The 12,036-nt window shown below is 39.9% G+C and overlaps 4 non-coding genes across 4 annotated transcripts; all 4 read left to right on the forward strand.

The window, feature by feature from the left end:
* The first annotated feature begins 997 nt into the window (after nucleotides 1-997).
* trnat-ugu (transfer RNA threonine (anticodon UGU)) lies at nucleotides 998-1,070 on the forward strand. Its single transcript has one exon. It is a non-coding gene; the product is annotated as a tRNA-Thr (tRNA).
* Nucleotides 1,071-4,150: 3,080 nt separating this feature from the next.
* Nucleotides 4,151-4,223, forward strand: trnat-ugu (transfer RNA threonine (anticodon UGU)). Its single transcript has one exon. It is a non-coding gene; the product is annotated as a tRNA-Thr (tRNA).
* A 3,080-nt stretch (nucleotides 4,224-7,303) lies between these two features.
* On the forward strand, nucleotides 7,304-7,376 carry trnat-ugu (transfer RNA threonine (anticodon UGU)). Its single transcript has one exon. It is a non-coding gene; the product is annotated as a tRNA-Thr (tRNA).
* A 3,080-nt stretch (nucleotides 7,377-10,456) lies between these two features.
* On the forward strand, nucleotides 10,457-10,529 carry trnat-ugu (transfer RNA threonine (anticodon UGU)). The gene has a single exon. It is a non-coding gene; the product is annotated as a tRNA-Thr (tRNA).
* Nucleotides 10,530-12,036: the final 1,507 nt, after the last annotated feature.

Here is a 12,036-nt window from a genome sequence, read left to right on the forward strand (position 1 = left end):
CCACCCAGAAATCCTTTGTTTTTGGAAGTAACAGGCCTTTCCAATGCAAGTCTATGGGCCTACATATAAAAATTCCTCCCAGATTGCAGTACCTATGTATTCCACTAGATGTCAACAGTCTTTATACAGAGTTTCAGGCTTGTTTCTTGAAAAACGAACAAGTAATAGTCGTTTTTTCCAAGGGAGCTCAACAGGAAAGTAGGCTTTTGGTGCGCGTGAATGAGGGCGTGCTCTTTGTTATTTTCCTTTCTCATTGAACACCGTTCTTTCCGTCTGAAATATTATCGTTTATTTACATACCTGCGGGTACCTGTGGATTGAAGAGAAACATTGTTTGACTTGTTTGGACCAAGTTTACCGGTAGCATTTTGGATTCCTTTGTATGCATGTTGAAGGAGTGGATTACTGAAATCAATGGCGCCAACTCAATTGACTTTTTTGGACATAAAGAAGGACTTTATCGAACAAATCAAACATTCGTTGCGTAGCTGGGACCCTTGCGATTGCAAGCAGAGGAAGATCTTCAAAGGTAAGTGATTTATTTAATCGCTATTTGCGATTTTGTAAAGCCTGTATTGGTTGAAAAAAATATTTGGATGTGGGGAGCTGTCCTCAGATAATCACATGGTATGCTTTCGCCGTAAAGCCTTTTGGAAATCTGACAACGCAGTTGGATTAACAAGACGTTAAGCTTTTAAATGATATAAGACACTTGTATGTTCATGAATGTTTAATATTGTGATGTTGACATTTGAATTTGGCGCTCTCCAATTTCACCGGATGTTGTCGGAAGAGGGAATTACTGTCCTGCCTGAGGGTCACATAGACCTGGGAGAGTTTGTCATTAAATGTATAACAAAGGATGACAAGGAATCTGCTTTTACTGCAGGAGCCAGACTGGGTAACCTGCATGTTTGGTTACTTAGGTGTGTCTCTTTTTTTACTCTCTGATGGGTGTGTTCTTTATAGCGTTCCAATTCTTCTTACAGAGGTGTATGGCTCCATAGCTCAGTGGTTAGAGCACTGGTCTTGTAAACCAGGGGTCGTGAGTTCAATTCTCACTGGGGCCTCGATTTTGACTCTACCCTCTGAGACATTCATCTGAAACTTTACACAGGGTGGGACTTACCATTTCTCTCGCTCTATACAGCAGAAAGTTCTAAATGTGACAACAAAGTGACGATATTGCGCTGCACAAATAATTATCTGCTGTACTACTACTGTAAGAGACATTGCCAAACAAACTGAGGATACGATTCCACGTTTGCCGATTCTGTCCTGGGCCGCCAATCATGACTAAAAAAGAGCTGAAACTAGAGACAGGAGTAGCAGAAGTCATGAAAACCAGTGATGCATGTTGAAGGAATAATATCATTACCTTAACCTCTTACATCTAGATGTTCCGCTAGCGGAACACCTGCTCCAATATCCAATGATGGGCGTGGCGCGAAATACAAGTTCCTCTAAAATCCGAAAACTTCCATTTTTCAAACATATGACTATTTTACAGCATTTAAAAGACAAGACTCTCGTTAATCTAACCACACTGTCCGATTTCAAAAAGGCTTTACAGCGAAAGCAAAACATTAGATTATGTCAGCAGAGTACCCAGCCAGAAATAATCAGACTACCCATTTTTCAAGCTAGCATATAATGTCACAAAAAACAAAACCACAACTAAATGCAGCACTAACCTTTGATGATCTTCATCAGATGACAACCCTAGGACATTATGTTATACAATGCATGCATGTTTTGTTCAATCAAGTTCATATTTATATCAAAAAACAGCTTTTTTACATTAGCATGTGACGTTCAGAACTAGCATACCCCCCGCAAACCTCCGGTGAATTTACTAAATTACTCACGATAAACGTTCACAAAAAACATAACAATTATTTAAAGAATTATAGATACAGAACTCCTCTATGCACTCGATATGTCCGATTTTAAAATAGCTTTTCGGTGAAAGCCCATTTTACAATATTCTCAGTAGATAGCCCGGCATCACAGGGCTAGCTATTTAGACACCCACCAAGTTTAGCACTCACCAAAATCAGATTTACTATTAGAAAAGTTTGATTACCTTTGATGTTCTTCATCAGAATGCACTCCCAGGACTTCTACTTCAATAACAAATGTTGGTTTGGTCCAAAATAATCCATAGTTATGTCCAACAGCGGCGTTTTGTTCGTGCGTTCTAGACACTATCCGAATGGTAAATAAGGGTCGTGCCCATGGCGCATTTCGTGACAAAAGATTTCTAAATATTTCATTACCGTACTTCGAAGCATGTCAACCGCTGTTTAAAATCAATTTTTATGCCATTTTTCTCGTAAAAAATCGATAATATTCCGACCGGGAATCTGCGTTTCGGTAAACAGAGGGAAAAACAGAAAGACGGGGGCGGCCAGTGCACGCGCCTAAGCCCACTGTCCCCTGATCGGCCACTTGACAAACGCGATAATGTGTTTCAGCCAGGGCTTTGAATTACGTCATTCAGCTTTTTCCCGGGCTCTGAGAGCCCATTGGAGCCGTAGGAAGTGTCACGTAACAGCAGAGATCCTTTGTAATGGATAGAGATGACAAAGAAGGCCAAGAAATGGTCAGACAGGGTACTTCCTGTACAGAATCTTCTCAGGTTTTGGCCTGCCAAATGAGTTCTGTTATACTCACAGACACCATTCAAACAGTTTTAGAAACTTTGGAGTGTTTTCTATCCAAAGCTAATAATTATATGCATATTCTAGTTTCTGGGCAGGAGTAATAATCAGATTAAATCGGGTACGTTTTTTATCCAGCCGTGAAAATACTGCCCACTAGCCATAACAGGTTAAACTTTTGCTTATATTAACTGTAACTCAGGAAAAACTTTTCAATTGTTGCGAGTTGCGTATATATTTTTGTCCAGTATAGTAAAGAATGGCTAATTCTGAGAAAGTGTTAAAACTTCTTAGGGCTAGGGGGCAGTATCCTGAATTTCTGCCTGACTGACTTGCCCATAGTAAACTTCCTGTTACTCAGGCCCAGAAGCTAGGAAATGCATATAATTGGTAGAATTTGATAGAAAACACTTTGAAGTTTCTAAACTGTTAAAATAATGTCTGTGAGTATAACAGAATTGATATGGCAGGCGAAAACCCAGAGGAAAATCCACCCAGAAATCCTTTGTTTTTGGAAGTAACAGGCCTTTCCAATGCAAGTCTATGGGCCTACATATAAAAATTTCTCCCAGATTGCAGTACCTATGTATTCCACTAGATGTCAACAGTCTTTATACAGAGTTTCAGGCTTGTTTCTTGAAAAACGAACAAGTAATAGTCGTTTTTTCCAAGGGAGCTCAACAGGAAAGTAGGCTTTTGGTGCGCGTGAATGAGGGCGTGCTCTTTGTTATTTTCCTTTCTCATTGAACACCGTTCTTTCCGTCTGAAATATTATCGTTTATTTACATACCTGCGGGTACCTGTGGATTGAAGAGAAACATTGTTTGACTTGTTTGGACCAAGTTTACCGGTAGCATTTTGGATTCCTTTGTATGCATGTTGAAGGAGTGGATTACTGAAATCAATGGCGCCAACTCAATTGACTTTTTTGGACATAAAGAAGGACTTTATCGAACAAATCAAACATTCGTTGCGTAGCTGGGACCCTTGCGATTGCAAGCAGAGGAAGATCTTCAAAGGTAAGTGATTTATTTAATCGCTATTTGCGATTTTGTAAAGCCTGTATTGGTTGAAAAAAATATTTGGATGTGGGGAGCTGTCCTCAGATAATCACATGGTATGCTTTCGCCGTAAAGCCTTTTGGAAATCTGACAACGCAGTTGGATTAACAAGACGTTAAGCTTTTAAATGATATAAGACACTTGTATGTTCATGAATGTTTAATATTGTGATGTTGACATTTGAATTTGGCGCTCTCCAATTTCACCGGATGTTGTCGGAAGAGGGAATTACTGTCCTGCCTGAGGGTCACATAGACCTGGGAGAGTTTGTCATTAAATGTATAACAAAGGATGACAAGGAATCTGCTTTTACTGCAGGAGCCAGACTGGGTAACCTGCATGTTTGGTTACTTAGGTGTGTCTCTTTTTTTACTCTCTGATGGGTGTGTTCTTTATAGCGTTCCAATTCTTCTTACAGAGGTGTATGGCTCCATAGCTCAGTGGTTAGAGCACTGGTCTTGTAAACCAGGGGTCGTGAGTTCAATTCTCACTGGGGCCTTGATTTTGACTCTACCCTCTGAGACATTCATCTGAAACTTTACACAGGGTGGGACTTACCATTTCTCTCGCTCTATACAGCAGAAAGTTCTAAATGTGACAACAAAGTGACGATATTGCGCTGCACAAATAATTATCTGCTGTACTACTACTGTAAGAGACATTGCCAAACAAACTGAGGATACGATTCCACGTTTGCCGATTCTGTCCTGGGCCGCCAATCATGACTAAAAAAGAGCTGAAACTAGAGACAGGAGTAGCAGAAGTCATGAAAACCAGTGATGCATGTTGAAGGAATAATATCATTACCTTAACCTCTTACATCTAGATGTTCCGCTAGCGGAACACCTGCTCCAATATCCAATGATGGGCGTGGCGCGAAATACAAGTTCCTCTAAAATCCGAAAACTTCCATTTTTCAAACATATGACTATTTTACAGCATTTAAAAGACAAGACTCTCGTTAATCTAACCACACTGTCCGATTTCAAAAAGGCTTTACAGCGAAAGCAAAACATTAGATTATGTCAGCAGAGTACCCAGCCAGAAATAATCAGACTACCCATTTTTCAAGCTAGCATATAATGTCACAAAAAACAAAACCACAACTAAATGCAGCACTAACCTTTGATGATCTTCATCAGATGACAACCCTAGGACATTATGTTATACAATGCATGCATGTTTTGTTCAATCAAGTTCATATTTATATCAAAAAACAGCTTTTTTACATTAGCATGTGACGTTCAGAACTAGCATACCCCCCGCAAACCTCCGGTGAATTTACTAAATTACTCACGATAAACGTTCACAAAAAACATAACAATTATTTAAAGAATTATAGATACAGAACTCCTCTATGCACTCGATATGTCCGATTTTAAAATAGCTTTTCGGTGAAAGCCCATTTTACAATATTCTCAGTAGATAGCCCGGCATCACAGGGCTAGCTATTTAGACACCCACCAAGTTTAGCACTCACCAAAATCAGATTTACTATTAGAAAAGTTTGATTACCTTTGATGTTCTTCATCAGAATGCACTCCCAGGACTTCTACTTCAATAACAAATGTTGGTTTGGTCCAAAATAATCCATAGTTATGTCCAACAGCGGCGTTTTGTTCGTGCGTTCTAGACACTATCCGAATGGTAAATAAGGGTCGTGCCCATGGCGCATTTCGTGACAAAAGATTTCTAAATATTTCATTACCGTACTTCGAAGCATGTCAACCGCTGTTTAAAATCAATTTTTATGCCATTTTTCTCGTAAAAAATCGATAATATTCCGACCGGGAATCTGCGTTTCGGTAAACAGAGGGAAAAACAGAAAGACGGGGGCGGCCAGTGCACGCGCCTAAGCCCACTGTCCCCTGATCGGCCACTTGACAAACGCGATAATGTGTTTCAGCCAGGGCTTTGAATTACGTCATTCAGCTTTTTCCCGGGCTCTGAGAGCCCATTGGAGCCGTAGGAAGTGTCACGTAACAGCAGAGATCCTTTGTAATGGATAGAGATGACAAAGAAGGCCAAGAAATGGTCAGACAGGGTACTTCCTGTACAGAATCTTCTCAGGTTTTGGCCTGCCAAATGAGTTCTGTTATACTCACAGACACCATTCAAACAGTTTTAGAAACTTTGGAGTGTTTTCTATCCAAAGCTAATAATTATATGCATATTCTAGTTTCTGGGCAGGAGTAATAATCAGATTAAATCGGGTACGTTTTTTATCCAGCCGTGAAAATACTGCCCACTAGCCATAACAGGTTAAACTTTTGCTTATATTAACTGTAACTCAGGAAAAACTTTTCAATTGTTGCGAGTTGCGTATATATTTTTGTCCAGTATAGTAAAGAATGGCTAATTCTGAGAAAGTGTTAAAACTTCTTAGGGCTAGGGGGCAGTATCCTGAATTTCTGCCTGACTGACTTGCCCATAGTAAACTTCCTGTTACTCAGGCCCAGAAGCTAGGAAATGCATATAATTGGTAGAATTTGATAGAAAACACTTTGAAGTTTCTAAACTGTTAAAATAATGTCTGTGAGTATAACAGAATTGATATGGCAGGCGAAAACCCAGAGGAAAATCCACCCAGAAATCCTTTGTTTTTGGAAGTAACAGGCCTTTCCAATGCAAGTCTATGGGCCTACATATAAAAATTTCTCCCAGATTGCAGTACCTATGTATTCCACTAGATGTCAACAGTCTTTATACAGAGTTTCAGGCTTGTTTCTTGAAAAACGAACAAGTAATAGTCGTTTTTTCCAAGGGAGCTCAACAGGAAAGTAGGCTTTTGGTGCGCGTGAATGAGGGCGTGCTCTTTGTTATTTTCCTTTCTCATTGAACACCGTTCTTTCCGTCTGAAATATTATCGTTTATTTACATACCTGCGGGTACCTGTGGATTGAAGAGAAACATTGTTTGACTTGTTTGGACCAAGTTTACCGGTAGCATTTTGGATTCCTTTGTATGCATGTTGAAGGAGTGGATTACTGAAATCAATGGCGCCAACTCAATTGACTTTTTTGGACATAAAGAAGGACTTTATCGAACAAATCAAACATTCGTTGCGTAGCTGGGACCCTTGCGATTGCAAGCAGAGGAAGATCTTCAAAGGTAAGTGATTTATTTAATCGCTATTTGCGATTTTGTAAAGCCTGTATTGGTTGAAAAAAATATTTGGATGTGGGGAGCTGTCCTCAGATAATCACATGGTATGCTTTCGCCGTAAAGCCTTTTGGAAATCTGACAACGCAGTTGGATTAACAAGACGTTAAGCTTTTAAATGATATAAGACACTTGTATGTTCATGAATGTTTAATATTGTGATGTTGACATTTGAATTTGGCGCTCTCCAATTTCACCGGATGTTGTCGGAAGAGGGAATTACTGTCCTGCCTGAGGGTCACATAGACCTGGGAGAGTTTGTCATTAAATGTATAACAAAGGATGACAAGGAATCTGCTTTTACTGCAGGAGCCAGACTGGGTAACCTGCATGTTTGGTTACTTAGGTGTGTCTCTTTTTTTACTCTCTGATGGGTGTGTTCTTTATAGCGTTCCAATTCTTCTTACAGAGGTGTATGGCTCCATAGCTCAGTGGTTAGAGCACTGGTCTTGTAAACCAGGGGTCGTGAGTTCAATTCTCACTGGGGCCTTGATTTTGACTCTACCCTCTGAGACATTCATCTGAAACTTTACACAGGGTGGGACTTACCATTTCTCTCGCTCTATACAGCAGAAAGTTCTAAATGTGACAACAAAGTGACGATATTGCGCTGCACAAATAATTATCTGCTGTACTACTACTGTAAGAGACATTGCCAAACAAACTGAGGATACGATTCCACGTTTGCCGATTCTGTCCTGGGCCGCCAATCATGACTAAAAAAGAGCTGAAACTAGAGACAGGAGTAGCAGAAGTCATGAAAACCAGTGATGCATGTTGAAGGAATAATATCATTACCTTAACCTCTTACATCTAGATGTTCCGCTAGCGGAACACCTGCTCCAATATCCAATGATGGGCGTGGCGCGAAATACAAATTCCTCTAAAATCCGAAAACTTCCATTTTTCAAACATATGACTATTTTACAGCATTTAAAAGACAAGACTCTCGTTAATCTAACCACACTGTCCGATTTCAAAAAGGCTTTACAGCGAAAGCAAAACATTAGATTATGTCAGCAGAGTACCCAGCCAGAAATAATCAGACTACCCATTTTTCAAGCTAGCATATAATGTCACAAAAAACAAAACCACAACTAAATGCAGCACTAACCTTTGATGATCTTCATCAGATGACAACCCTAGGACATTATGTTATACAATGCATGCATGTTTTGTTCAATCAAGTTCATATTTATATCAAAAAACAGCTTTTTTACATTAGCATGTGACGTTCAGAACTAGCATACCCCCCGCAAACCTCCGGTGAATTTACTAAATTACTCACGATAAACGTTCACAAAAAACATAACAATTATTTAAAGAATTATAGATACAGAACTCCTCTATGCACTCGATATGTCCGATTTTAAAATAGCTTTTCGGTGAAAGCCCATTTTACAATATTCTCAGTAGATAGCCCGGCATCACAGGGCTAGCTATTTAGACACCCACCAAGTTTAGCACTCACCAAAATCAGATTTACTATTAGAAAAGTTTGATTACCTTTGATGTTCTTCATCAGAATGCACTCCCAGGACTTCTACTTCAATAACAAATGTTGGTTTGGTCCAAAATAATCCATAGTTATGTCCAACAGCGGCGTTTTGTTCGTGCGTTCTAGACACTATCCGAATGGTAAATAAGGGTCGTGCCCATGGCGCATTTCGTGACAAAAGATTTCTAAATATTTCATTACCGTACTTCGAAGCATGTCAACCGCTGTTTAAAATCAATTTTTATGCCATTTTTCTCGTAAAAAATCGATAATATTCCGACCGGGAATCTGCGTTTCGGTAAACAGAGGGAAAAACAGAAAGACGGGGGCGGCCAGTGCACGCGCCTAAGCCCACTGTCCCCTGATCGGCCACTTGACAAACGCGATAATGTGTTTCAGCCAGGGCTTTGAATTACGTCATTCAGCTTTTTCCCGGGCTCTGAGAGCCCATTGGAGCCGTAGGAAGTGTCACGTAACAGCAGAGATCCTTTGTAATGGATAGAGATGACAAAGAAGGCCAAGAAATGGTCAGACAGGGTACTTCCTGTACAGAATCTTCTCAGGTTTTGGCCTGCCAAATGAGTTCTGTTATACTCACAGACACCATTCAAACAGTTTTAGAAACTTTGGAGTGTTTTCTATCCAAAGCTAATAATTATATGCATATTCTAGTTTCTGGGCAGGAGTAATAATCAGATTAAATCGGGTACGTTTTTTATCCAGCCGTGAAAATACTGCCCACTAGCCATAACAGGTTAAACTTTTGCTTATATTAACTGTAACTCAGGAAAAACTTTTCAATTGTTGCGAGTTGCGTATATATTTTTGTCCAGTATAGTAAAGAATGGCTAATTCTGAGAAAGTGTTAAAACTTCTTAGGGCTAGGGGGCAGTATCCTGAATTTCTGCCTGACTGACTTGCCCATAGTAAACTTCCTGTTACTCAGGCCCAGAAGCTAGGAAATGCATATAATTGGTAGAATTTGATAGAAAACACTTTGAAGTTTCTAAACTGTTAAAATAATGTCTGTGAGTATAACAGAATTGATATGGCAGGCGAAAACCCAGAGGAAAATCCACCCAGAAATCCTTTGTTTTTGGAAGTAACAGGCCTTTCCAATGCAAGTCTATGGGCCTACATATAAAAATTCCTCCCAGATTGCAGTACCTATGTATTCCACTAGATGTCAACAGTCTTTATACAGAGTTTCAGGCTTGTTTCTTGAAAAACGAACAAGTAATAGTCGTTTTTTCCAAGGGAGCTCAACAGGAAAGTAGGCTTTTGGTGCGCGTGAATGAGGGCGTGCTCTTTGTTATTTTCCTTTCTCATTGAACACCGTTCTTTCCGTCTGAAATATTATCGTTTATTTACATACCTGCGGGTACCTGTGGATTGAAGAGAAACATTGTTTGACTTGTTTGGACCAAGTTTACCGGTAGCATTTTGGATTCCTTTGTATGCATGTTGAAGGAGTGGATTACTGAAATCAATGGCGCCAACTCAATTGACTTTTTTGGACATAAAGAAGGACTTTATCGAACAAATCAAACATTCGTTGCGTAGCTGGGACCCTTGCGATTGCAAGCAGAGGAAGATCTTCAAAGGTAAGTGATTTATTTAATCGCTATTTGCGATTTTGTAAAGCCTGTATTGGTTGAAAAAAATATTTGGATGTGGGGAGCTGTCCTCAGATAATCACATGGTATGCTTTCGCCGTAAAGCCTTTTGGAAATCTGACAACGCAGTTGGATTAACAAGACGTTAAGCTTTTAAATGATATAAGACACTTGTATGTTCATGAATGTTTAATATTGTGATGTTGACATTTGAATTTGGCGCTCTCCAATTTCACCGGATGTTGTCGGAAGAGGGAATTACTGTCCTGCCTGAGGGTCACATAGACCTGGGAGAGTTTGTCATTAAATGTATAACAAAGGATGACAAGGAATCTGCTTTTACTGCAGGAGCCAGACTGGGTAACCTGCATGTTTGGTTACTTAGGTGTGTCTCTTTTTTTACTCTCTGATGGGTGTGTTCTTTATAGCGTTCCAATTCTTCTTACAGAGGTGTATGGCTCCATAGCTCAGTGGTTAGAGCACTGGTCTTGTAAACCAGGGGTCGTGAGTTCAATTCTCACTGGGGCCTTGATTTTGACTCTACCCTCTGAGACATTCATCTGAAACTTTACACAGGGTGGGACTTACCATTTCTCTCGCTCTATACAGCAGAAAGTTCTAAATGTGACAACAAAGTGACGATATTGCGCTGCACAAATAATTATCTGCTGTACTACTACTGTAAGAGACATTGCCAAACAAACTGAGGATACGATTCCACGTTTGCCGATTCTGTCCTGGGCCGCCAATCATGACTAAAAAAGAGCTGAAACTAGAGACAGGAGTAGCAGAAGTCATGAAAACCAGTGATGCATGTTGAAGGAATAATATCATTACCTTAACCTCTTACATCTAGATGTTCCGCTAGCGGAACACCTGCTCCAATATCCAATGATGGGCGTGGCGCGAAATACAAATTCCTCTAAAATCCGAAAACTTCCATTTTTCAAACATATGACAATTTTACAGCATTTAAAAGACAAGACTCTCGTTAATCTAACCACACTGTCCGATTTCAAAAAGGCTTTACAGCGAAAGCAAAACATTAGATTATGTCAGCAGAGTACCCAGCCAGAAATAATCAGACTACCCATTTTTCAAGCTAGCATATAATGTCACAAAAAACAAAACCACAACTAAATGCAGCACTAACCTTTGATGATCTTCATCAGATGACAACCCTAGGACATTATGTTATACAATGCATGCATGTTTTGTTCAATCAAGTTCATATTTATATCAAAAAACAGCTTTTTTACATTAGCATGTGACGTTCAGAACTAGCATACCCCCCGCAAACCTCCGGTGAATTTACTAAATTACTCACGATAAACGTTCACAAAAAACATAACAATTATTTAAAGAATTATAGATACAGAACTCCTCTATGCACTCGATATGTCCGATTTTAAAATAGCTTTTCGGTGAAAGCCCATTTTACAATATTCTCAGTAGATAGCCCGGCATCACAGGGCTAGCTATTTAGACACCCACCAAGTTTAGCACTCACCAAAATCAGATTTACTATTAGAAAAGTTTGATTACCTTTGATGTTCTTCATCAGAATGCACTCCCAGGACTTCTACTTCAATAACAAATGTTGGTTTGGTCCAAAATAATCCATAGTTATGTCCAACAGCGGCGTTTTGTTCGTGCGTTCTAGACACTATCCGAATGGTAAATAAGGGTCGTGCCCATGGCGCATTTCGTGACAAAAGATTTCTAAATATTTCATTACCGTACTTCGAAGCATGTCAACCGCTGTTTAAAATCAATTTTTATGCCATTTTTCTCGTAAAAAATCGATAATATTCCGACCGGGAATCTGCGTTTCGGTAAACAGAGGGAAAAACAGAAAGACGGGGGCGGCCAGTGCACGCGCCTAGGCCCACTGTCCCCTGATCGGCCACTTGACAAACGCGATAATGTGTTTCAGCCAGGGCTTTGAATTACGTCATTCAGCTTTTTCCCGGGCTCTGAGAGCCCATTGGAGCCGTAGGAAGTGTCACGTAACAGCAGAGATCCTTTGTAATGGA

The sequence above is a fragment of the Salmo salar genome, chromosome 05 (assembly GCF_965601325.2).
Source record: "Salmo salar chromosome 05, fSalSal1, whole genome shotgun sequence".
NCBI lineage: Eukaryota > Metazoa > Chordata > Actinopteri > Salmoniformes > Salmonidae > Salmo > Salmo salar.